Source organism: Trachypithecus francoisi, unplaced genomic scaffold (genome assembly GCF_009764315.1).
Source record: "Trachypithecus francoisi isolate TF-2019V2 unplaced genomic scaffold, Tfra_2.0 Lachesis_group1, whole genome shotgun sequence".
Taxonomy (NCBI): domain Eukaryota; kingdom Metazoa; phylum Chordata; class Mammalia; order Primates; family Cercopithecidae; genus Trachypithecus; species Trachypithecus francoisi.
The window spans coordinates 104,332,227-104,360,098 of record NW_022681454.1 but is presented as its reverse complement, the minus strand read 5'-3'; the positions used below and the strand labels follow the sequence as shown (position 1 = coordinate 104,360,098).

At 37.6% G+C, this 27,872-nt stretch overlaps 1 protein-coding gene and 1 long non-coding RNA gene across 6 annotated transcripts in view; one reads left to right on the top strand and one right to left on the bottom strand.

Annotated features, from left to right (window-relative positions):
* Nucleotides 1-14,169, top strand: part of LOC117085759 — a 29,070-nt gene extending 14,901 nt beyond the window's left edge. The window contains exons 5-6 of the long non-coding RNA XR_004438071.1: nt 9,066-9,182; nt 13,205-14,169. This is a non-coding gene — a long non-coding RNA (uncharacterized LOC117085759). The remainder of the gene's footprint in view (nt 1-9,065; nt 9,183-13,204) is intronic.
* The window catches only part of SGMS2 (sphingomyelin synthase 2), an 83,761-nt gene that overhangs the window by 31,261 nt on the left and 24,628 nt on the right, over nt 1-27,872 (bottom strand). For 2 of the 5 annotated variants that reach the window (XM_033214946.1, XM_033214949.1), the window contains exons 2-3: nt 19,142-19,224; nt 17,294-17,401 (exon numbers count right to left, since the gene is read on the bottom strand). The gene's annotated coding sequence lies outside the window, so the exon portion shown is untranslated. Of the gene's footprint in view, nt 1-17,293; nt 17,405-19,101; nt 19,225-27,872 lie in introns of all 5 variants that reach the window. The other 3 variants (XM_033214947.1, XM_033214948.1, XM_033214944.1) reach the window with 3 other exon arrangements.

Genomic DNA, 27,872 nt, shown 5'->3' with positions numbered 1-27,872 from the left:
CACTGTTGGTGGGAATGTTAGTAAAGCCACTATGGAGAACAGTACGGAGGTTCCTCAGAAAACTAAAGATAGAACTACCATATGATCCAGCTATCCCACTGCTGGGAATACATCCAAAAGAAAGAAAATCAGCATATCAAAGAGATATCTTCACTCCCATGTTTACTGCAACATTATTCACAATAGCCAAGATCTGGAAGCAACATAAGTGTCCACTGACGGATGGATAAAGAAAATGTAGTACATATACACACTGGAGTACTATTCATCCATAAAAAAAGAATAGGATCTCATCATTTGCAACAACATGGATGGAACTGGAAGACATTATGTTAATTGAAATAAGTAAGGCACAGAAAGTCAAACTTCGCATGTTCTCACTCATTTGTGGAATCTAAAAATTAAAACAATTGAACTTATGGTGATAGAGGTAAAAAGATGGTTACCAGAGGCTGGGAAGGGTAGTGGTGGGTGGTGGGGCAGGCGAAGTGGAGATGGTTAGTGGATAAAAAAATATAGTTACATAGAATGAGTAAGTTCTGGTATTTGATAGAAAAGGGTGACTACAGTCAACAATAATTTATGTATTTAGTACATTTAAAAATAACTAAAATTATAACTGTAATGTTTATAACAAAGTGATGAATGCTTGAGGTGATGGATACCCCATTTACCCTGATTTGATTATTACACACTATATGCCTGTATCAGAATATCTCGTGTACCCCATAAATATATACACCCACTTTGTACCCATAAAAATAAAAATAAATAAAAATAAATTAAGATGATGTACGTTGCCCAAGGTAAGAGAGGAAGTAGCAGAGCCTAGATTTAACCAGGAATCTGACCTCAGGAGCCTCTGTTCCCAAATGGTATACCACTGCCTCTAGTACCATTCCATATGAAAAGGTCAACAATAGCATCAGTGAAAAAGATTGAGACAATCAATTATGAACTTGGTGGGGTTTTTTTCATTTCTTAAATGTCAACTCTTATTTTAGATTGGGGGTACAGGTTTGTTACCTGGCTATATTGCATGGTGCTGAGGTTTTCTAGATTACAGTACAGGCAATTCTTCAGTCTTTATAATTTTGTAAAAATCAATATAAACTTAGAAAAAAAATTAACTTATAATTCACCATTATTGTAGGGTAAAAAGAAAAGGAGCCTGTTAAAAATTTCCCTATCACCTATATCTGCCATTTAATTATAGTTAATATTACTAATAAGCCACCATATTAAATCTGTAATACAGTTAGGTATATAATTTTATGTTAACAGCATCCAGTTTAGCTAAGAAATCTCATGCCCATAAAGTTTTTCCTAAACACCACGACATCTTACCTTTTTCTTTTCCTTTTTTTTTTTTTTTTTGAGACAGAGTCTCGCTATGTCACCCAGGCTGGAGTGCAGTAGCACAATCTTGGCTCATTGTAATCTCAGCCTCCCAGGTTCAAGCGATCCTCGTGCCTCAGCCTCCCGTGTAGCTGGGAATACAGGCCCGCCATCATGCTCAGCTAATTTTTGTATATTTAGCAGAGACGGGGTTTTGCCTTGTTGGCCAGGTTGGTCTCGAACTTCTGGCCTCAAGTAATCCATCCATCTCAGCCTCCTAAAGTGTTGTGATTACAGGTATGGGCCATTGCACCCAGCCAGCTTTTTCTTATTAACAGTATTTGAGACTAACTTGTTTGTAAAATTCTTTCCAGCCAAAATGGGGAGGTACCAATATGCTTACGGATGTGAGGGTGCTTTGTGAGTGATGGGATTCTATTTCAGAAGTGCCCACAAAATTTGTTAAGTATTTTTACTAACAAGTTCTTGAAAACCGACAGAAGAGTCACTGCTTACCAAAAAATTATCATGTATTTCTGAAATACTTTCACAACAAAAGTAACATTGAAAAGAGTCCTTGTCAGATCATTACAAGTTTTTATACTGCCACTAAGTCCTACATCATTTTAGTGTGGTAGGATTTTTAATTTGGGAAATGGGAAAGCTTGATGGTATCTTGATGACACCTTTCTTCTGAGAATGGCTTGGTGAAAAAAAAAAAAAAAGAATAAGGAAAAAGATATAATTGAAAAATTAGCTACACACAGTAACTGTACTTCTGAACTTTAGGGGAGATACGCTTGGGTAGAGGGCAGATATTTTTATTTCTGGTACTTATTTTCCATCCCATATTCAGGTAGATTGGACTACTTTGGTTCTACATCCAGTTTTCATAAGAAGAGAAAGATATAGCCTAACAAACAGAGATAGAAAGTAATTAGTGGTTATTTGAGAATGCAGGTGGGAATGGCAGTGACTGCAAGTGGGCTGGAAGTTTCTTTTTGGGTGACAGAAATGTTCTAAAATTAGTAATGATGGTTGCATAATTCTGTAAATTTATTAAAAATCATTTCATTTTACCCTTAAAACAATTTAACTTTATCATATGGAGTTATCACTCAAGTAAGCTGTTAAAAAAAGGTATAGCCCACCAGGTGCGGTGGCTCATGCCTATAATCCCAGCACTTTGGGAAGCTGAGGCAGGTGGATCACTCGAGCCCAGGAGTTCGAAACCAGCCTGGGCAACATGCCAAAACCCCGTCTCTCCTAAAAATTAGCCAGGTGTGGTGGGGTGCACCTGTAATCCCAGATACTCAGGAGGCTGAGGCACAAGAATCGCTTGAACCTAGGAGGCAGAGGTTGCAGTGAGATGAGATGGTGCCATTGCACTCCAGCCTAGGCAACAGAGTGAGACTTGGTCTCGGAAAAAAAAAAAAAAATAGCCCATCAAGATAAATTATTTCTAAAGAACTAAAAAACCAAGGAACATCCCATACCCTCTTATTAACTTCTGGGCTCACTTATCCCTTTAAAGTGTTATACTTACCAGCTAAACACTACTTTTACAGTGACTCTGAAATAATACACATTTTCAAGTTTTCTACAGACAAGATAAAGAACTATCTAATGAAAAGCAAACTATTTAACAAAATTTGTGTAAACTGTGCTCTAAAAATAAACTTGTAACTAAACAACATGAAATGACAAAAAAGATGGATTTTCTAGCAAAATTTATCAAAATTTACGATGAGTTACATTTAAAGGGGGGAAAATGGTCTATATCTCACACACACACAAAAATGACCAGGTAGACCATTTAATACTTGTTGAAATGAATACAGTACTTACCCACAGCAAATATTGGCTATACAAATTTGAAAACAACAAACTGTAGAACTGAGAGTATCTCACAAGCAGGGATGATCTGCAGTCCACAGTGTAGCATACAGAGATGGTGGAAGACTGCTCACCTTATCAACTGTTTCTGCCTTAATGATGCTGATATAATAAAGTACCTTCAATACAACTGGAAGTTCCACAGGATATTTTAAAATTTGGCTTCTTTTTGTGGACATTTCCTAGCTGTGAGGCTTTCTATTGGTGACTGGAAAATTTGATGATTAAATCTGATTCTTAGCATATTTTGGAACGACAGAAATTGCAGCCCTGGGATTGTGAAGCTAAAGCTCTCCAGAAGGAGAAAAAGCTTAAAAGAAGATGGAGTCACATGGGAAGTCGCTTTAATAATCCATGGTACAATATGGAACATGCAGTAAGGTGAATGAATGGATGAATGAAAAAATAAAGGAGTGAATAGATAAATAGGTAGGGAGGTAGATTATTTAGATAGGTAGGTATGTTAATGGAAAGACAGAAAGGGTTACCCAAACCCTGAAGATAGAAGAAGACTATAAAACAAGGTCAAAGACTAGGGGATATTTAAAATAATTCTTCACATTTCCATTCAAATTTACACTAAATGAGAGGTTCTCAAAGTCAAGGTGTGAGAGTTGGGGAGCATATCATGCATTGGAGCTTTTCCCAAATGATGGTTTATGCTCGTTTCCCCCAGCCCCATTCTTGACAAATCTAGAGTTTCAGTAGGGTGGGGAAAAGGGGACTCCCTAAATAGTGTCTTCCTTCTTGATGTAGATGTTTTCAGTGTTTAGTATAAAGAGCAAGACTGAGGCCAGGCACAGTGGCTCACGCCTGTAATCCCAGCACTTTGGAAGGCCAAGGTAGGTGGATCATGAAGTCAGGATATCCAGACCATCCTGGTCAACATGGTGAAACCCCATTTCTACTAAAAATAAAAAAATTAGCCAGGCGTGGTGGTATGCACCTGTAGTCCCAGCTACTTAGGAGGCTGAGGCAGGAGAAATACTTAAACCCAGGAGGCGGAGGTTGCAGTGAGCCGAGATCGCGCCACTGCACTCCAGCCTGGGTGAGAGAGTGTGACTCTGTCTCAAAAAAAAAAAAAAAAAAAAAAAAAATGGAAAGAGTGAGGCGGAAATTTGTGACTTTCCACCCCTTTCTGGACTCACTGCTAGTGAAATATGACATCCAGAATAAGCTGGGTTGAAGGCTTATCTTTGTGTTAAAATGTGTATCTACTTTAGCAGATGAACAAAAGTCCCTATAATATAAAGAGACATTTGCACTTTCAATAACCTAAACTATCATTTTACTAATTCACAAAAAACCTTTACAGGATAGATATGTGGTCACTAGAATCATTTCACACAAGATAGACACGTGGTCACTAGAATCATTTCATACAACTTGCATTACCTGTTCCATGTTTAATGGTCAAACAAAAGCAGTCAGCACTTGTTTAGGGCCAACACCCTGGGGGCTTTTTATCAGTAAGGTTAAATATAACAGCCTAACTGAACAACAGTGATAATTATCTGCTTCTACATTCCTGGCTTTCCTTATATACCCCAAAGATTTATATACCTAGAAACTGATTCTCTTAGGTTTTAATACCTTAGGGTTTAATTTACTCTGTAATAGGAGGCTGCATAGATTACCTATTGAAGTGAGAGGTGTTGAAAACCTTAAAAAAAATCCCATTTAGTCATTTTTGTTTTGTTTTGTTTAGACAGGGTGTCTTTCTGACATCCAGGCTGCAGTAAACTCCTAGGCTCAAGGGATCCTCCTGCCACAGCCTCCCGAGTAGCTAGGACTGCAGGTGCACACCACCATGCCAGCTAATTTTTTAAATATTTTTTTTTTTGTAGAAATATGGGTCTTGTTATGTTGCCCAGGCTGGTCTCATACTCCTAGCCTCAAGTGATTCTCCCACCTCAGCCTCCTAAAATGCTGGGATTATGGGTGTGAGCCATCACAACCAGTCCCTTTTAATAGTTTTAAAATAAGATATTTAAGACTGATATTGGAGTTAACATTTTCTCCTAAGAATAATGGCTAGTCCAGGGAAGAAAGAAAAGCAAAACCTGAGTCTAATAGTTTAACATTATATTCCCGTAAACCACATAACACTCTCTAAATGAAACTAGAGATCTCCTTCTAAGTAAATAGATCACAGTCAAAGTCAACAGTATATCATCCTTGTCAACAACAAAAAAATTTCCTAGATTTGAAAGAATAACCTTGTTGCAGAACAATCAGGATAAAAAATGAAATGAAAAAAAAAGAATTGTTCCCTTGAAATAACTTTATAATTCTCTATTTTAATACAGCTCTTGTATTCCATGACCTTGAGATTATTTTAGAAATCCACATATTGATTGCTCCCTCTACCACATGGAGACCAGTGTATATATTTCATACTATTTCAAAAAAAAATGTTGCAAAGCCTAATAAAAACAAGCCACTGAAATGGGTATTTAAAAATGACTTCTTGAAACATTGCTTGCTGTTTACTAATGCAATGGAAGAGATATTACTGCTCTGTTTTGAGATTTAAGCAAAGTTACCTTTAAGCAAAAATCTCTAGAAATGAGTTAGATAATCCTGCTCTGTATGGAGATAAAGGCAGAGACTTGAGGAGAAACATTTAACCAGGTGCTGTGGCCAGTACATTCGGTGTTTACAGCGGATGGCACATGCCTAAGAACAGGAAGTTTACTCAATCCCTGTGCTGCTGCAGAAATGGCACCTAGATACATTTCAATATCATTTCCTTGTAGGAGTCTAACGTCTAGAATTAGACACTGATATTTATTTAAAATATAATGGGTTACTGGTTATCACATTTGTGCTTTGTGCTCTGTGCTAACAAAATGAGTTCAAGAAATAGCTTAATACAGCCTGAGAGGTTTAGGGGCACATTTCCTAGAAGCAGGAATTGGGCACTGAAAAATTATTAAGGAGAAGGTTGGTTCTAGAATCTGTACCTTGAGCAGTTTAGTTCCATCACTTCTGCAATTTACCAAGTCTTAGTATAGGGTATTGTGGAGTAGGGACCATGAGGGCTAGAAAGCTCCTAGTGTCCTGAAGTCCTATGCTTCAGTCCACCTGGGTTCTTCAAGGTACAGCAGGGTCTTCATTAAAAGGAAAGGAAAAAAGAGAAAGGGAGACAACACAGAAGACCTAGAAAGGACTGTAAACCCTCCATTTTTCATTCTCTTATGCCAACCACAAAAATGTTCCATAAATGAAGTAATAAACAATGTAGACCATTCATATACAGTCTATACTATTTTCTGCTTCCATTTAAAAATGCAAGGCTGTTTTCTTTGTTAACTTTTAAGTTCAGGGATACAAGTGCAGGTTTGTTGCACAGGTCAATGCGTGTCATGGGGGTTTGTTGTACAGATTATTTCATCCCCCAGGTATTAAGCCCAGCATCCATCAGCTATTCTTCCTGATACTCTCCCTCCTCCCACCTTCACCCTTCGGTGGGTGGGCAGCAGTGTATTTTGTTTCTCTCTATGTGTCCATGTGTTCTCATTATTTAGCTCCCACTTATAAGTAAGAGCACGTGGTATTTGGTTTTCTGTTCCTGCATTAGTTTGCTAAGGATAATGGCCTCCAGCTCCATCCATGTCCCTGCACAGGACATGATCTCATTCTTTTTAATGGCTGCATAGTATTCCATGGTGTACATGTACCACATTTTCTTTATCCAGTCTATCATCAATGGCCATTTAGGTTACCTCATGTCTTTGCTATTGTGAATAGGGCTGCAATGAACAGACATGTGCGTCTGTCTTTATAACAGAATGATTTACGCAGAGCTGTTTTTCCAGAGTTCCCTTTGCATAAGTGACTACATAAGCCACTGCTTTCAAGTGGTATGAAATTATAAAAAGGTATACCTTCTCTAAAGCTATTAAGGTTGTTGTAATAGGCTGTAGGTTCTCCTAGAACTTAAACCATTATGTTGCTTTTAAATAAATAATTGTCTCTCAAAAGCACTTATTTGACCAGTGCTTCCAATCATAGGCTTCAGAGATTGGTTTCTGCAAATAACCTAATAATGATGATTTATGTTATTCAAATTTGGCTCTAGGAAGAGGGACCCAGATATCTCAACCCAACTCAACACTTCATTGAAGACATGAGGTAGAGACACGAAGACAATAACCTTAGAGATGAAATGTACCTAAAAGATTAAAATCGTTAATCTAACAGAATGCCATTTAAACAATTTTAAGGGATGCAAGTGACAATGATATTGATACTTAAAATATACCTATATTTATCTATTGAATTTTCATTTATTCTAATAAATCAAGGAAATGAAGAAACTGCCATAAAATGTAAATTTCCAAAATTTTCACTAGAAAGTTTGTATACTTAAAAAAATCACTTGGAAATAAATTTGGTTTATTCATCATAGTACCTAAGTACTGTTTTAGATAATATTAGTGGCTTAGTATATGGATATTCAGAATGGCTACCAATAGACATAGGCTCCTAGGGAAAAATAAGGTTATTTAGAACTAAATCCCTATGTTGTTAGCTCTAGAGCAAGTAAACTAATCCAGTAACCTTCAGGGAATGACGCATTGCTCTCTTAAAACAGACAGAACAGCTCACTCAAGACTTTCATTTCCATTTGTGACCAACTGTGCTGGTTCACAAAGTTGCAAAGCAAAGTTTCTAATAAACAAACGCGTCTTTTGTTGCCTACTCTACTAAAGTAATGTCCCCTGTACAGAGCTTGAACATTCCTCACAAAGCTTTGGTGGCTGTTGGCACAATAATGAACATGGAGTGTCTATTTGTACACCATTAATTATGCTGTGATCCTACCTGTTTTTCTTTTGCAAAAACCTAGAACACGGTATACAGCTCTTATTTTGTGTTTTAGATATATTATAACACAAGAAATTTAGTTCCAACATATCCAAGCTGGACCTTCAGAAGGTGATCAGAAGAGAGAAATGAGTTTGGAAAAGAAAAGGAATAGGTGAACAAAAGAAAGAGTTTCTGCAATAAAGCCTTAAAAGAGAATAAAAATGTGGAAAAGTGAAGGTAGACACTGGAGCTGCATTTAAATAGTTTTTTTTTTTTTTTTTGAGACGGAGTCTCGCTCTGCCGCCCAGGCTGGATTGCTGTGGCCGGATCTCAGCTCACTGCAAGCTCCGCCTCCCGGGTTCTCGCCATTCTCCTGCCTCAGCCTCCCGAGTAGCTGGGACTACAGGCGCCCGCTACCTCGCCCGGCTAATTTTTTTGTATTTTTTTAGTAGAGACGGGGTTTTACCGTGTTAGCCAGGATGGTCTCGATCTCCTGACCTCGTGATTCACCCGTCTCGGCCTCCCAAAGTGCTGGGATTACAGGCTTGAGCCACCGCGCCCGGCCTTAAATAGTTCTTAGGAGTCCAAAGTAAGACATGTTCTGTAAAAGTAAAACTTACAGGGGGATCAACCCTTGTCATTAAAATCCTGAGTATCTGGATGAAAAACCAAACTTTGGTGGGAACTGTGGGCAGGTGCTCTTACACAGCGACGTGATATTAAAATTCTACAGACTGAACTGAAATATTTCTACTGTGGCAATTGTAAATCGTATACAAAACCACAATTAAAACTAATTTAACATGTGAAAAAGTCAGATACTCTATCAGGAACAGTTCATTATTATATGTAAATAAACACAGCATAAGTATATAATTTTAGATTAATAATATATACAATATAATTATGATTATATAATCAAGGCTTTCATTTGGGGTCTTGATGCTCATCTTTCTTTGCACATTGTCAGTTTTTCATTTTCATATTCTTTTCATATCCCTCGTATATATATGAAGGCAAATGATTTCAGGAATCTAAACCCTGAGAAAACATGGGGAACAGAGAATAACTTTTGCTGTGAGATATCTGCTTCTGCAGTGAGTAGAGAAACAGAAGTAGAAGATAAATCTGAGGTGAGCCAGAACTCATTTCTTTACTTCCTATTGGAAGCTGATTTCCCCTACACCTTCTCTGACAAATCATAGGTGAAAGAGTTCCTGTGACTAAATATCTCCCAATTACCAATAATATAGAACTTCCTACAGAATGTCTCACTGACAAATTAGCACACAAACTTCTACCCTATTCTAATTCATGGATAAGGAACACTAGAAAGTTATTTTGAAACAAATCCCATTAAAATGTAATTTAAGCTATAATCAGAAAGGAGCATAAAAACTGCACTGAGTTGCTGGTAGAATCATAAATTGGTACCATTCTTTTGAGAATGTCTTTGAAAATATGTGATGAGCTTTAGAAATGCTTTTATCTTTTGACACAGTAATTCTACTACTGTTCAGATTTTGAAATTGTGGATAAGTGATTCTGGATCTGTAAGACTAAAAAACCAGAACCACACTGTCCATCAAAATGGGACTAGTTACATTATAAATAAATGTATATTATATGAATAAAATTGTGTTACATAAATCACATGGTTACTGGAAGGGTGATACTACATGGAACATTTACTTCACTTTTTATCTTTTTTTTTGCATTGAAAAAATAAGCAGCATGTTTTAATTTTGCTGCCTAAAAAGACAAAGGTTGTTCTTATTTTTTAAGAGAAGGGGTCTCACTCTGTCACCAAGGCTGGAGCACAGTGGCACAATCATAGCTTACTGCAGCCTCTAACTCCTGGGCTCAAGCAATCCTCCTGCCTTAGCCTCCTGAGTAGCTGGTACTACAGGGTGCACAATACTATGCTTGGCTAAGATAATTATTCATTCAATAATATTCAGTGAGTGCCAACTATGTACTAGTCACTGTTCTAGGGATACAATAATTTTTAAAAAGTCACTTCCCTCATGGAGCTTGAATTCTGCTAATGTAAGACAATAGTAATTAAAGATTAAAAGTGCTATAAAGACAAAGCAGGATGGGACATTAAAGTAACAGGGTGGCTATTCAAATTAGGCTCACCAGGCTTATGAGATAACACTCAATTTAAAATTTTAAATGAACAACCATTGTCAGAAAAAAAATCAGTGCACCATCAAGTCAAAAGAACATCAGGAACATCTATGTTCCAACCTACTGAGATCCAATTACAGTAAATGCCCTCTAGAAACCTGTACTAATATAACTTTCTAAAACTAAAAAGATTCCTCTGAAAATGCTCCCATACTTACTCAATTATGGATTTTTGCCTTTGAGTTCTTTTCCATTTATAATAGATCAAAATAGCATGTGTATAGTATTCTAACTACACTGGTCATAATGGACTTTTATTTAATTGATCATCCCAGTGCTGTGTTTTTAAATTAGTGTTTAATGCATATTAGGCTTTTTTAAAAAGGCTAAAGATGCAATATTATAAGCAGAGGAAGAATAAAAACAAAAGCATTATGTGGAGACATAAAAGTTAAAGCTATCAAATATCTAACAAGAATTCAGAATTTGACCTTCAGTGCAGACATTTTTCAATTTTATCTTAAGTAAATGGGATAGAAGCTACAGGTACAGAAAACTTTTAAAACTGTACCCTGGGTTGAATGAAAAACAGTGACCAAACTCAAGATATCAGTACTTGCCGGTTAAATATGTAGCAATTGTTAATACTACTGCTGATAGCCTAGAAGGTAAAGCAAATAAACAGCCAACAAAGACAGAATTATTTATGTCCTCCTGTTCTGTGCAGAATTGGGTCCTAAGTGCTAAGGAAGGCAGCAGAAGAGAAAGCTGGCTCCTGTGCTCAAGGCATTTTTGATTAGTAACTGCTTTTTCCCCCCCTTCCCAAGCAGAAGTCACTTAAAAAGAACAATGAGAGATAAAAACTTTTACAAAGTAGAAAACAGCCTGAAATAACATTTGAAGTTTAGTAAAACCATATGCCAGGTAGATGTAAAAGTGAAAAGAAAATCAAATGACGGAAATAAAATGGGAAAAAGATTGGTTATATATAACTTAACAGGAATTTTTAAAACGTGTAGGGTATATAAAAACTGAAAATAAATGCAAAAAAATAGCCAGGTGTGGCGGCGGGCACCTGTAGTCCCAGCTACTTGGGAGGCTGAGGCAGGAGAATGGCGTGAACCTGGAAGGCGGAGCTTGCAGTGAGCCGAGATCTGGCCACTGCACTCCAGCCTGGGCGACAGAGCGAGACTCCGTCTAAAAAAAAAAAACTGAAAATAAATTCAGAAAGAAGTAAAACAGTCTCTCTGTTAATAGTCTTTTAAAATGCCAAACTCCACCTATCAGCAGTGAATAGAAAATCAGCCAAGTAGTTATCCTGTTTGGTTTGGCACTAGTCTATCCATGGGAGTGAACTATGATCAAAACTGTTTTCTAAAGGGTGAAATGGGCTTAGAAAACACAGGATGATTAAAATCACTGTCTCTAAACCTGAACATAATGCCAAGAGGTAGTCAGGAAACATTACAAACTCAATGTTCAATTAGCATTAGGAAGCTAAAAGATGTAATTTTATAGTTAATCTTATTTCCATTAAATCTAATTGTCATTGATGACCCTATATAAATAAAAGTGCTTGCCTATAAATCATCACTTTAAATTGCTTTTTAAAATATAAATATGCTATCAAATATTTATATTTAAAAATATCAAAGAATTATACTTCTTTGCTTCCTATGAAACAAAGAAACAGCCTAGAAAATGAGTTTTTGTTTTTATTGTTTCTAAAATTATCTCTTACAGCATAATCTGCATCAGTAAGAATAGGACATTGGGAGCCCATTTCCAAAGCTTATACCAAACCAAACGAGACCAAAAATGACATTCTGGTTAATGTGCATCTATACCTTAGAGGCTATCTTAAAAACGGCAAAAGTGATTATGGGTTAATGGGGGGTATCTTTAAAAGAAAATATGAATTCCATCTAAGAGTTCATAGCTCTAAGAACAAAGATAAAGCAGATGCTTACAACTCATGTACCAAAACACACTTGCCATTTCCTTCCAGTCACACACCTCCTCTTCCATTTCTTATCACAGTAAATGGTACCACGATCCAATCAGGTCTTCGGAGTAAATAAATGTTAGCTATTATCCAACTTCAAACTCCCTCCCCTGCTCACCTGAAAATCACTCCAAACCCTATCCATTTTAATCTCCCATCTATTTACCTCTGCTCTCTTTTCACAGACATCTCTTACTTGCAGAGGACAGACGTAAGTCCAAAAAAATCAACAGCCACAACAATTTTTAAATGGATTCAATCCATCCACTAAAAAGATACATACAAGATTATTTTGTAAATAAAAGGCTGATACAGTATTAGGAATAGCAGGCATTACTAGTACTTTTACAACTAGAGTACAAAGTAAAAGTATTAAGAGAAAATAGATAATAAAGAACAGCTCACCAAGAAAATATAAAAACATGGACATTCTTACACAAGGGAAAACTGACAGCTCTACAATCGTGGTATTTAATGCAGCACTCCCTTCCTCTCTGGTTTTGTTCCTAGTCTATTTCCTGCTTTACTGACCTCGTTAAAGACTTTAAACAGCTCCCTATGACCCAAAAGTCCATTGCTTATTTTGACTTAAGAAAAAATTCATAATAGAAAATCTCAAACATAATGAAAGTAGAAAATACTACAGTGAACCCCATTAGCTATAACAATTATCACAGGAAATCTTTTTTGTTTTTAAATCTGTCCTCTACTCTGTATTTTTGGCAGCAATCTCAGAGATCATGTAATTTCATCTGTAAGATAGAGATTCTTTTTTCCCCAACATGACCCTAATGCCATTTTTACACCTAACAAAATTAACACAATTTCCTTAAAAACAACAACAACAACAAAACACATATTTTAAAAGAAATCTTTATGGCTTTTGAATAAAACGTCATGTACTTACGTTGTACAACTGACCAGAGTTTCTACCTAATTCAAAATAACTATTATGACTGGCTTTTGAGGCAACCCTGAGAGTCACTCCCCAATCCTTTTCATCCTTTTGACTTTCAGGCCAACTACTTCCTTGGGAAATACCACCATCTCTCAGCCAGCAAAGACAGAACCAGAGAGAGAGAGACTGCAAGTTCAGGAAGAAAGGTTCCAACTACTTTTACTCTCTGTAGCATCTCCTAATGTCATCACTTTCTCAGAGCAGGGTTTAGTCACTACTACAAAACATTGCTCAGGAACTGCAGAGCCACTAGCCTGGCATGTGGTGACACATTCCCAACACAATCCTCTAACATTCTGATTTCCTTTCCAAAAATAAATTCAAGCAAAATTAGAACTCTTAAAGATCAGATTGAGATTGAATGCCATTGGCTTTCTCCCCATACCTATGCTCCTACACATCTCTTCAGCCCAGCACAGGGTTTTAAAGCTCACTGCTTACACAGGGCTATCTCCTCTGCTGGTTATGAGCCACAAGGACAGAGTCCATGTCCTGTTTGTGTTGGTGTTCCTGGCCACTAGCCAAGAACCTGCAGCCCAGCCCTAGAATAGCAGCTGAATGAATGTAGCAGCCCACACACTCAAAGACACCAGAATTATCTTACCCTTTCCCAGAGAGCTTCAGGTACCTTTCTATTCCTAAAAGAGTCACTAATGTGTCTGTATAATTATGGTTTCCATATGTGATGCAGAGCCCCAAAATTTCATCTTACTGTGGTTTATTTTCTGTGATTGCATTTTTATTATAAAATATCTTATATAAAAAGGGGGATATAACAGAAGGGAAAAACAGTAAAGCAAAAACCCATATCTAGCTTCAGAGCATTATATATCCACTGGAAACCCTAAAGCAATGCTCCATGAGCACACAGCCTTTCCACTGCATAGCCCTGAGGTCATTTTTTGATACATAATTCTCAAACTATGTAGTGCTGAAAGACCTTGAAGAGATTCCTTAAATGATTTATGGTTAAAATTTCTATGATGGCAGTCCTGGAAATCATAAAAGAATAAATACATCCTTGGAAAAGACCTCACTTCTCTTTTTCTTCATTTCTTCACAATTCAGCCCCCACCTCTCAAGGAGCTATGTAAAATAATGGCGGGCAAGCTAATGCATCCCCAGAGTTTATGACAGATACTAGTTCTAGTGTTTCCCAAATACTAACATTAATACACACAACTACTGTATGGGGTACAATCGCCCCATCTGAGGTATAAGTTAGAAATCTAACAAGTGACAGAGGTAGGATTTGAACGCATCTGAGTCCAGGCTCCTGCGTAACTATGCTATGTTGTGATTTTCTGGGATCTTGGGCTATTTTTACAATTAGAGATGTGACCTAAGGGCAATGGATTTCCATCCTGGTGAGTTCTTTTGGGGAGAGACTGCACTTCTCCCAGCCCTGTCCCCAACCCTTCCTCCTCATAGTTACCATGTAGGAGCATGCAAACTATCTATGTTTGCCCAGTAAGGTGGCATTCTTTCAAACATTAGCTGGCCCCACCTTATAACACACAGGCTAGAAGCTCTAGGTCACTTGACCTCAGAGCACGTGCAAATGTTTATCAGGCTACCCAGTGACTTATAGAGGAGGCATTTCCTGGAAACATCGTGGTTAGACATTTCATTCAGTGAGGTGTTCAGAGCATCTGAATCACTCTTGTTGCCTAGTAACTTGTTTGTGTTTGGCAGGATGAAGACAACTCAGGCACAGGAATAGTCAGACACAAGGCAGGTATCTATTCAGCACAACATCCTCCCAACACTAGACTGCTGATTTAGTGCTTAAACTTGACACTGTTCTTTCCACTTTCTCACTGTTGGTAGAGGCCCCTTCAGTCATTCTGTTTAAGTCAGGAGCATTCAAAAGGCACTATGCTGTACAGAGAATCAACAGATCCTTTGTAGCTGAAATATAGGCTACTCTTTTTCCTATAGAGTTTTGAAAAAAAACTTTTAAGACAAAGCTAATTACAGGGTTCTTACGTATAAAAGGGAAAGGAGTTACATGGTATCATGGAAATTACTTGTCATCCCTAAAAGAATTAGTTCTCTCACATATTCACATATCTGTCCCCTTTTTTTTTGATAACAAGAATTGATTACCACAATATAAGTAGCTTCAGAATCAAGGAGGTTCACCCTCCAATACCGTCATGAATACAAATATATAGCAAAGCTGGCTAAAGTCACCTTACTAACCTTCGTCTTTAAATTTAAGTTAGCATGTGTGCCTGGGTTACTCTAAGAGCCAAAAATCTAGAACAAAATACTCTGGGCTTGCATTCCATTATACATTCTCTGACAGTTATGGCTTTTCCTCTATTATTTTATGTCTCCGCTACTTTCCCAGTCATTTCTATGCGTTAAATATTCAGAGGAGGAAAAGTGGTTTTAAAAAAGCTGCCCCGCCACCACCCCAATACTGGGGTTTCTGTTGTTCTTTCGTTTTTGCTCTTCTTGTCAGAGGACATGCCTGCTATGGAAACAAGACAATAAGATGTAAGGGTGTGCTTAAATGTTACTCCTAATCTTAGTGGGAAAGTCCTGAGTTCTAGGTTTATTTAATGTTTATGGACAGGAGGATACAAAAATTGTTTAGAAAATTTTATTTTTTCTTCCTTTCATCCAATAATATTCATCCTAACCTTGGGGTTTCAGTATGCCTGATATTCATAAGAACTATTAAAAATCAAATAGATATGAATTACTTAACTTTAACAACTATAAAACGGGTATGAGTTTACTTAGCAAAGGTTTTCAACTTAAGCATATGTTAATCCTTTATCTCCTCCAAAATAGTTTTCTTTTTGAAAGGCATATTTAAGGAAAAAAATCTTTCCATATTAAAAAATTCTTGAATTCCACCAGACAAAGTCCAGAACAGACTTAAGAAAAGAATACTCTCATTATCTAGAACTGGCTAACTGTAGACTGCAATTACTAGTGGCAAGAAATAAGGGGGTTGAATCACTCTCCAAAATATTTCACAGTCCTTAAGCATGTCTCTGAAGCAGGTGCTCCCACTCTGGGGTTCGTAGTTGATGGTGGGACCTCCTGAAGCCCTGTAAAATGTTTTGGCTCATGCACATAACCGGAAATAGAAAGCTTTAGTTCTTCAGATTCTCAAAATCGAGTCTAGGTCTTGGGAAATCAAATTGCCAGCAGATAACTGAGGATTTAACCTCTTGAATTTGTTGCTGACTACCTGCTTAATATAAATTTCAGTAACATAAAAGAAGAATGTTTGTTCCCATGCTGTAACTGAAGATTTCTAATAATTAAAGAGCAGTAGAGCCCCATCTATGACAGCGAGCCAGTTTACTGCACTTGTATAACCTGAGAGCTAAATTACCACTAATTGTCTCATCTTTTGAAAATGTATTTAAACTTCATTAGACACGTGAATGTCTGTTATGGCCAGGTGAAGGAGACCGACGTAGTCCCTGGCCTCACAAAGCTTGCAGTCTAGTTGGAGAAACAAACAAATCATTATCACACAGGGAGATAAATGTTTAGATAATTGAAAGTTCAGGATGCTATAAGAACACATTGCCAAGGCACCCAACCTAGTCTGGCATTTAAGCTATGAGAATTGGCAAAATATCCAGATGCGGATGACAGCAGGTACTCTCACAGGTTTCTAGTAGACATGCAATAAGAAAACCTTGGCCAGGCATGGTGGCTCACACCTGTAATCCCAGCACTTTGGGAGGCCAAGGCAGGCGGATCACCTGAGGTCAGGAGTTCAAACCAGCCTGGCCAACATGGCGAAACCCCATCTTTACTAAAAATACAAAAATTAGCTGGGCACAGTGGTGGATGCCTGTAATCCCAGCTATTTGGGAGGCTGAGGCAGGAGAATTGCTTGAACCCAGAAGGCAGACATTGCAGTGAGCTGAAATTGTGCCACTGCACTCCAGCCTAGGCAACAGAGAGAGGATTGTGCAGCACTGCACTCCAGCCTAGGCAACAGAGAGAGGCTCTGCCTCAAAAAAAAAAAAAAAAGAAAATCTTCCTCTCAGAGGGGCAATTTAATGATATCTATTAAAATTACACATATACCTTATGACTTGCAATTCTACTTTACAAGTTTATATAGATATATTGCCTACATGCAAAATAACCTACATATAGTTACTTACTGTAGTATTGTTTAAGAGCAAACAGTTGGCCACAACCCGAATGTTGTCCATCAATAGATCGCTATTTTAACTGTGGAACATCCATAAATGGACTCTGTTATTCTGTAACTGCTTTAAAAAAAGAATGAGGAAAGTGTCTTAGTACTCGCTTATTAAATCCTCCTCCATATATTGTAAGGAAAAAAAGCATACATTGCAGAGAAATATAGTATGCTATCTTTTATGTTATGAAGGGGGCAAATAGGAATATTCCTATTTGCTTCTTTATGCATAAAGAAATTCAAAGGATGCATTAGACATTGACAGAGGCTAAGAGGATGGTGGAGGCAGAATTTGGGCAGACTCTGAATGTGAAATGTACGAAAATGGCATACTTAAAAAGTAATCCTTACATCAAGTGTGTGGGACATGAAAAGGAAAAAATAAAACAGTAATCCTTTATTTTTCAAGCCCAAGTTATATCAACCTAGCACATTTTTTTTTTTTGGTTTATTATTTTAACACGCTTCTAAAATTCTGCAGTGATTAAATTGGAACATAAGACCGCTTTATTTTCCAAATCAGGGTTCCACTCTCTCCTTTCCTGCTCGTGTCCATTTGCCATCCTGAAGGGAGTTTCCCCAGAATACCTGAGAGTGAGGCAAGTCCTCTGTGTCTCCCTGCTCTGGTTTGTTGACTGAGGATATTCAAGAGATTTTTTAAAGCTCATGAAAGAATTTTGTTTTGTTCACTGCCTCATTTGCAACACTGAAAAGAATGCCTGGCACACAGAAAGCGTTCAGTAAGTATTTGTTGAATAAATGAATTCTTTTCTTCACTCAGCTTCAATGAGACAGACACCACCAGACAAAGGGAAAGATATCAAAACGGTGTCAAATATTTAGAAATAGCTGCCATTCCTAGTACCAGCTCAAAATAGGCATTCTAACCTTAGCAACATTCCTAGAATTATTGTGAATTTCACAGAAGACAAATAATGTTATAGAATACTGTGCTCAATAATACTAACTACCCAGAAATACTTATTTTAAATAATTTGGGATTACACGGCCCTGGTGTCTATCTTAGGGTAAAAATCTTTTTAGGCAAACACCACACTAAACAGCCATGATAAAAAGTAAAAAAAAACCAAAACAGCTATCATCAGGGTCAAATGAACCTTAGTCTTAAGGTGCCCAGAGATATAGCAAGAAAAGAGAAAATCTTTTGTACCGAAAAATGCAACTATTTTTATTTTCAATAATAAAATTATACTTGAAATAAAATTCAAAGTACTCTAGGCAGTGAATTGAGTTGTACTGCTTCAACCACAGCAAGCAAAACCTCTTCCTCCTCAGTGGGCATAGAATGGGTATAACTACTACAGCTCTTTAATTTTGGTTTAAATAACTATAAAAAACAGAATAACTTTGCTAGTAATTTCAGTACTGTTGCTAAAAGGTGCATGGCTGGCTGCTATTTCTTTGAAGATTTTCTGTTTTCTTAAGGTGTGGTTGAGAGAGTTGATTGAGCGCTCTCTTTTGGCAGTAATGCAAACAGGTTAGGAAGTTTTGGGGTCACCTCTATTTCTCCGGCTGTCATTTAAAACGGCAATCCAAGACTGAGAAAACATCCATTCACCTGAAAGAGCTTGAAATTTAAGACTCTCCTGAGGATAAAATTAAAATTCTCAGAGTTAAGACATTTATGAAATGTCTTAACCAGAGAAGGGAAGATAGCAGCAAAGCTGCAGGATAACTGATAGACAGCCAACCTTCAGCTGAAGCAAGTTAGACTCATGCTATAGCAGCAGGAAGCACCAAACCTACCAAACCTACTGTTTCCAGATGGTAGCACAGTAATTCCCACCTTGATCCTTGCAGCAGTCAACACTCCCAGTCTCTGGCAGATCCTTTCGGAGCAGAGTGTTATAGGGCCACAGGATGACAGCTCTAGGGGAAGAAAAAGTCAGAGATTAAATGAGAATGAGGCTTTGATGCCATGTTTTGCTAGTTTTCTGGGGGAGGAGGTGAAATGAAGAGCCCTCTGATGCTACCCTCCTAAAGCTCTCCAATACTGACCCTCCAGGAGAGTTGCCAGGAAAACACTGGCTCTGACAGGTACTGACATTTCAGGACAAGAAGAACAACTCAGCCGTTCATTCCACTAATATTTACCACCTGTCAGCCCCTATTTAAAGTTGGAGTGGCGCGGGCAGGCAGATTCCCTTCCCTCCTGATGTTCATGTTCTAACACAGGAACACACAGATAAACAAGACCAGTCAATGCCGCTCAAAAAAGTCAGAGTCAGGGCAAGGCTGGTGTGGTTGATGTAGAGCAAGCAGTCAGGGAAGACTTTCTGAGGGGATATTTAAGACTTAATAAGGGTTGAGGATGGGGCAGGGGCAGCTGCAAAAGAAGAGTAAGCCAGGCAGAGGGAGCAGCTCGCCCAAAGGCCCTGAGGCAGGAATGAGCCAGGAAGGTTTAAAAAGAACGGAAAGGCAAGCACGGCTAGAGTATCGTGAACTAGGCACAGAGAAGGGAAGAAGAGTGCAGAGGGCTTTATAGGACAGTAGAAGGACTATGTACATAAAGGGCAAACTAAGTGTCACAGAAACTTAGGTTGATGTGCTTTGTATAATCTGCCACCTACTAAATGGTAGAAGATTTGCTTTGAAATACATACAGTTGCTGCAATCAAATGGATTTTTAAGTAGCTGAAATTTGCCCTGTGGATGGAAGCAAAATATAGGCCACTGGCCAGAGGTCTGCAGTTCATAGAACCACAATATGAATATCCAAAGAATACAGCCTGAGACTACCCAACAGTGCATATATGTATATGATTTGGTAGTGCACATATATATATCTTTTAACTACCTAACAAATTTCATTAAAATCTATGTTTAACAACTGCAGGATGTACACTCATCTGCAACCAGAAATTGATTTTTAGTTGAGATCCCATCTTAATCAAAAATACTCAACTCTTGGAAGAAACTCAAGAACAAATGTGTCACTCTTAGGTATATACTCAAGAAAAATGAAAACACCAGTCCAAGCAAAAACTGTACACAAATATTCATAACAGCATTATTCATAATGGCCCCAAAGTGGAAACAACCCAAATGTCCATCAACTATTAAATGGATAAACAAAATGTGGCAAACCCATATACTATTACTGAGCAATGGAAAGGAATAAAGTAGTGATACACACTAGAGCACGAATGAATCCTGACAACATTATTCTAAGTGAAAGAAGCCAGTCACAAAGACCACATGTTATATGATCCCATTTATATGAAATGTGCAGAATAGGCAAATCCATAAAGACAGATTTGTGGTTGCCAAGGGCTGGGGGACGAAGAGAAGGGAAAGTGAATGCTAATGGGTCTAGGGTTTCTTTTTGGAGTGCTGTAAATATTCTAGAATTAAATAGTGGGGTTGGCTGCACAACTCTGAATATACCAAAAACTACTGATTTGTACAATTTGAAAAGGCCAGTTTTATGGTATGTGAATTATAACTCAGTAAAACTGTTGTAAAAATAGAAGAACAAAAGAATATCTGAAATGCTGTGAACAGATGAAATAAACTTCAAGTGGCCCAAAATGCTATATTCCAGTAAGCATTACTAGACCCCATTAAAAGGGATAAGCAGTTTACACTTCAGATACTGTATACTACACTCCCTGTGGGACACGTTTATCCCTCTGGAAAGATCACCTGATCCTTGGAGGATGTTTTTCTTGTTTCACTTGGAACCTTTCTCCAGTTATTACCCTCTCTCGACTCCACCTACCATCCCCACTCACTCCACGCAAATGAAATTAAAGCAGATAGTTGCTTTTGTGCTCTAACTCAAGTCTGTGGACAATTACAATTGTTTAGAGCATAGTATTAATGATATTTCTAATATGGTCAGCTTATAGATTTTATTCAGTTATACAGCCAAACCTAGCACTTTTCATCTAGTCAAGCTGAAAATGTGTGCTCTTGTCAAAAAGGAGAATGGGCAAAAGGGTAGATACTGGAATGCAAAACAAATCCAAGCTTACTACTCTAAAATCCCTTTCTGTATACATCTTAACATGGTGTTACATTAAGACTACACTCATTTTAAATAGTATCTTATAAGTTCATGATTTATTTTAAAGTATATGTGGAATATATAATTTCACAAAGGAATAAAGTAAATTATATAACAACAGCAAAATACTACTGTGAGACGATTAATGTAGAATCAGAGAGGCAGGTAAACACAGAGAGAGGTTCTTGATCACAAGGTGTAGTGGAAGAGGGAACACTATCTCCTGGGACTGAATATTGTTCTACCTGCTCCCGGTAGCGAATCACTGCAGAGGCAGCAAAGCTTGATGTTTATGAACAAGGATTCTGAAGGCCGACTCCACACTTAGCATGACTGCACGATTAAGTATTGTGGCTCCAGGCATGATACTTAATTTCTCTGAGACTTAGTTCCCTCATCTATAAATAGTACTAACTTAACAATGTCCTTAAAAGGATCAAAGGTTATATAAAAACAAATAATAGATCTAAAGGGAGAGACAGATTGCAATACAATAATAGTAGAGGACTTCACCCCACTTTCGGCAATGGACAGATCACCCACGCAGAAAATCAGTAAAAAAACATTGGAATTAAACTATACTCTAGACCAAATAGACCTATAACAGACATTTACACAACATTTCATCCAACAGCCACAAAACAAGTCTCTACAAATTCAAAAAAGTCACTATGAGATCAAAGCATCTTTTCTGAATCCAATGGAATAAAACTAAAAATCAATAACAAGAACAACTTCGGAAACTGTGCAAATGTATGGAAATTAAACAACATGCTCCTGAACAATCAATGAAGAAATTAAGAAGGAAATTTAAACATTTCTCGAAATAAATGAAAACGGAAACAAAACATACCAGAACCTATCAGATATAGCAAAAGCAGTACTGAGGAAATTTTATAGCACCTTATGCCCACATCGAAAACATAGAAAGACTCCAAATAAATAACCTAATGGTGTACCTCAAGGAACCAAAAAAGAACAAATCCAAAACTAGTAGAAGGAGATAATAAAGATCAAAGCAGAAATAAATGGAGAAAAAAAGACTTGAAGGAGTTAATACTAATAAAGAGATCAGAAAGAGCACCTGGTATACAATAAGCATTAGATGTATTTGTTAAATGATTAACATACAGTATACTAGTTAAGTCTTGCAAAATGACTAACACTGTGCTGCATATTTGGCTCCCAACTCCTTTGTAGCTATAGGGGAAGAAATTTTCCAAACTCAGAAAATGCATGTATCTCCATATGTGTTAGGAGGAAGGCAAGTGGGAACCATATTTTATTCCTCAGGAGAAAAAAGAAAGCATTTGACACTTAGCTTTAATATGGCCTGTAAACAAGAGGCAATGAGCAATACTGCAGACCAGGGAAGACCACCATATGATGTCACTTGATAGTTTTTCACTGCGTTTCTCAATAAATCCCAAGGCATAACTCTCTAGAATTTCTGTAGTAGGAAGACAAGGCAATGTGATACAAATATACAACTCTGATGGTCGGCTCACAACTGCACCAGAAATCTCCAGTCCATCTTTTACTTCCATTTCCCTCTGCCATGCTTCTGATAACCAGAGCTGAGGAGGAGACAGTTCCAGATCTCTGAAACAAATTCTCCAACATTAGGAGATGGCCAAAATATAGCCACATAAAAACATTAAGTAACCTGATGCATTGAAAAGCAACTCCCCCTAGAAGCACGTTTTTAAGTTTAATGGACTTCAGCGTCATTGTCTGGCTAAAGAACAGCTATAATCATCTCAGGGGATTAAAGAACTTGGAAGAATATTCCTATTAGTCATAGTCATTTCAGGCTCCAACTAACAGTTAAACATAGAACTTTCATGAATTACAAAAGCTATTATGCTTAAGCCATGTTTTACTGTAAATTGGACAGTAGATAACTTTTCTTTAAATGATTAGTTATACAGTGCAAACCTTAGCTAGAAAACAACCTGTGTTCCTTCAGATAGTCCCATATTGTACATGGAAGACATGATAAAGTTGAATTTCCACAGCTATTACACAGTCCTGTGACTAAGCTGATGTCCCAGTGATTTATCAGCCTTTTTCACTCCATCTGGCAAAGTATGTTGTTCTTAAGGCTAATTATTTAATAATGTTTTCTTCAGATAAAAATGGTACTAATCTTATAGTGGTTAATCAACTATAGCAATGTATTTTCATTTGCATACCTAGGGAGTATTGCTAAAGAGAGTAGAAAATAGATTAATTCCCTTGTGGTTCATGTACACTAAATGTAGCATTCTGTAAGGAAGGACAGCAAGAGATGGCATTTATAACTAACTCCTGTGCGTTCTTGGAGAAGCCTTTTTCGACCCTCCCAGACCGCATTCGGTTTCCTTTCCCTTGCTCCACGTTACTCTCTGCTTTTTCTCTGACATAACAGCTTGCTAACTGTAACTTTGGTCAATTATTTGTAGAGATTTACTTGTCTCTTTCCAGTCAGACTGCAAGCTCTGTGAGGGAAGGGATCACATGTGTCAGATTCTCTGCTGTCTTTCTGGCACAGAATTGAGGGTTATAAATATTTGTTCACTGACTAACTCCACTTTATAAGATAAGCTGTGTTCCTAAAGGATCACATGTCAGTTCCTCTCAAGATAAGGAAGTCACTGAAGTAATCTTCTAAGGGGAGTAAGGAGAGGGAGTAAGCCCCACTAATACCATTTAATATTATGAAACAGTGACCCACAAGTTTGAACTCTGAAAATTACAGAAGCACAGTCCATGGATATGGCTATGGCAGATGTGACTGAGGGGGAGGGAGAAAAGGAGTGGGGAGGAATGACCCACTAATTTAGATGGGTGCTTTCAGAGTGAAAGTTTATTATAAGAGCTCAAATAGTGTTTTCTAATTATAGACTGTTAAATTTAAAATACATTGAAAGGCCACTCTGTACTTCTCTCTGCCCAATGCAGACTGAATTAAAATATCCAAGAAACAGGACTTTTTTTTAAGCCCAGAAACACTGACACAACCATTAAAAAGTTCTGTCTCATAAGAACTGCTTTCTACAGTTTCTGTTAGGTCTTCCATGGCTCAGACAACTGGCAATCTTGTTCTTTCTTTCATGACACAAAATTGTTATATCCAAACAATTAACCTCCTAAAGTTAAAGTCATGAGCAATGACAAGGTCATATGGTATCATAACGGTGAAAATTAAATAATTTTAAACAAATGCCTTCAAACCTTCTGCAATAAAAGAAAATAAACTCTTACACTTTAACATTTAAAGTGAGAAAGTGTTTAACCTTACTAGTGAGCAAAGAAACTCAAAGAAGTGAGATAGCATTTTTCTACATCGGCTCTTTAAAATACCAACATAAAATTATTAAGCTGTTCTCCAGGGCTATTGTAAAATATATTTCTTATATTCTATAAACCTCCTAAGAATGTGAACAAAGATTTAGCTCTGAGCATATTAACCATTACATTGCCGATAACAGTAAAAAAAAAAAATGAGAAACAAGTGTCCAATAATAAGGGACTGTTAAAAACAACATGGTGGGTAGATACAATGGAAGAATGAAATGCTCCTATCACAGTTAATGGGGAATGACAAGAGGTTCATTATATATTCATGGGTACAAAACAATGATATGTGTATGATCCTATTTCTCCTGTTTTTACAAGTTGCATGTGTAAACATAAACGTGACTAGAAAGACAATGCAAAATGCTAACAGATAATAGATTTATAGATGACTTAAATTTTTCTTTTGCTTATCGAGGCATAACATGTCCTAAAATAAACATGAGTTGCTATTATAATTAGAAAGTTAAAGAGAAAAGATGACACGAAAACTCTCAAAACACATTTCCAGATAGCTACCATAGTCACATTCTCTTTTAAAAAATTATTATGACTTGGGAGGCTGAGGCGGGCGGATCACAAGGTCACGAGATCGAGACATTCCTGGCTAACACGGTGAAACCCCGTCTCTACTAAAAATACGAAAAAAAATTAGCTGGGTGTGGTGGCAGGCACCTGTAGTCCTAGCTCCTTGGGAGGCTGAGGCAGGAGAATGGCGTGAACTCGGGAGGCAGAGCTTGCAGTAAGCTGAGATCGCGCCACTGCACTCCAGCCTGGGCGACAAAGTGAGACTCCATCTCAAAAAAAAAAAAAAAATATTATGACAAGCACATTGTTTCATATCATTACGCTCTGGGGATAAAAACGGTACACCTCATTTTTCATTTTGGTCAGTCTGTGTGTGGGGCAAACAAATAGAGACATTCAGTCTGGAATCTTAAAAGTTTTCCTTTTAGCAAGATGCCATTTGTGGTGATGTACCACCAAGTAGCAAAGAGGTCAGCCTCTCCAGTTAAATATAGCCTAATTACATAGTTGATAAAAATAAAGGAAAATGTACATATTTACTATGATTACTACTCATGCTCAAAGAAAATCCTGTCTTTGAAATAGAAATGAAACCAAAAGTAAAAATAAAACAATAAACTTAATTCATAAATGTGAATTAAGATAGAAGCAAATTTGGGAGGGGTTATTATAGAGAAGCTGCCCTCTGCTCAGGGAGACAGGACATTTGCTGGGAGGCAGAAAAACTCACCAGGATATACAGAAGTGTTATTATCAAAACTGTAAGAATCCTGTAGAATATACACCTGAGTAGGTTAACAGAATGAGCAGAATGGCTATACCTGAGTACTTTAGCCAGAGCTAAGTTTGTGTTAACTATCCAAGTTAGGCAGTGCCCTTCAGCTTTCTAGCCATCATTGACTGGATGGTAGTTACTTAGATTACCTGATTGGCAATCCATGTCCTCTAGTTTTTATTTTCCTCTATCCTAATCTTTTGTTGCCCTTGTTCTTAAGATTTCCAAGAGGTCGCTTACTTTAGCCTCCTCCGTAGTTAGCAGTTTGCTTCTCTTGTGAGAAACCTGTTTGAAAGATGAATGATCTGCACTTGTCATAACTCTTACAAAGTCTTCCACCAGGTGTACCATAAGCATGGCATGCACCACAGACTTCCACACCGTGCAGGCTTCCAACATTCCTTCCAAGCAATCAAAAAGCAAGTTGCATATTAGCATATTTACATAAACCCCTATTTCACAAAGCAAAGTTTTTTCAAGTCTTCTTTTAAGTCTTGGAGGGAGGATGACATGTAGAGAGAACAAAACGGGAGCTAAGAAATTAAATATTCAGGAGTTATTTGGTGATGTCCATATAAAAGGGAGCATTAAAGTACTGGAATCACTGGAGCAAGAGAAGAAGAAAGTGAAATGGGGGGTATACTTGTAGAAGGTTTTGCAACTGAATCTTGAGCAACATAAAGGAAAATAAAGCAAAGCCCCCAGAAGCTGGGAACATGAATGCATTTGGATGAGCATCGAGGTGGAAATCAGAGGACCTGCCAGTGGAACCTCAGAAACCACCCAAGCTCTCTCTAATGGGCTGTCACAAAATGGGATGGTGATGCTGACCATGTAAATAGGGCAGCCACAGGCTTTTACCTCAGACTTTTAAGTCACGCAAGGTCAGAGGCTACACCTCAGGTACTATAGGAAGGGAAAGTGAAAGGAGTGAATGTTGCTAATGTCATTTTCAGTGATCACACCACTCTTCCTGGGCTAGATACCCTGGATGCCCCTTGATCTCAGAATATGGCATCTTCAATAGAAGGATGAGGTTTAGCACACAGAAAGGGAACCTCTGAGGTTTTCCCTTATCTCCCTAAAGAGTCTAAAGCTTGCTATACAAAAAAGTAAAGAATAATTCTTATCTTTTCAAAAAGGCTTAGAGATAGTAAACAATACCAGTTTTCCATCACATTTCTAAACAAACAAAAAAGTATAAGGGAAAGATAACCACATTGTGTTAGACTGTTCTTGCACTACTATAAAGAAATACCTGAGACTTGGTGGTTTATAAAGAAAAGAGGTTGAATAGCAGTTCTGTAGGCTTTATAGGAAGCATTATGCTGGCATCTGCCTGGCTTCTCAGGAAGCCTCAGGAAACTTACAATCATGGCAGAAGGTAAAGGAAAAGCAAGCACATCACATAGCAGGAGACAGTGAGGGGGGAGATGCCATACACTTTTAAATGACCAGATTTTCTGAGAACTCACTATTGTGAGAACAGTACCAAGAATATGGCACTAAATCATTCATGAGAAATCCACCACTACGACCTAATCACCTCCCTGCAGGCCCCACATCCAACACTGGGGATTATAATTCAACATGATATTTGGGTAGGGACACATATCCAAACTATATCACACGTGTGTGCTTTCCAGTGGGGATACACACACTCATTTTCCACTTTGTTTTTCATGGTACTTTGGCTAAATTGTAATATGTAATAACAATGGAATAATGTAGTTCATGAGCTACTTTCTAATTGAGAGCAGAGGGAAATATGATGAAAACAAGAAGCCAAGGAGCTTTCTGGGGAAAAGACCATGGGCAAAAACTATTTATTACAATTAGGAGATCTGGTTTTAATCTGGACTCTGA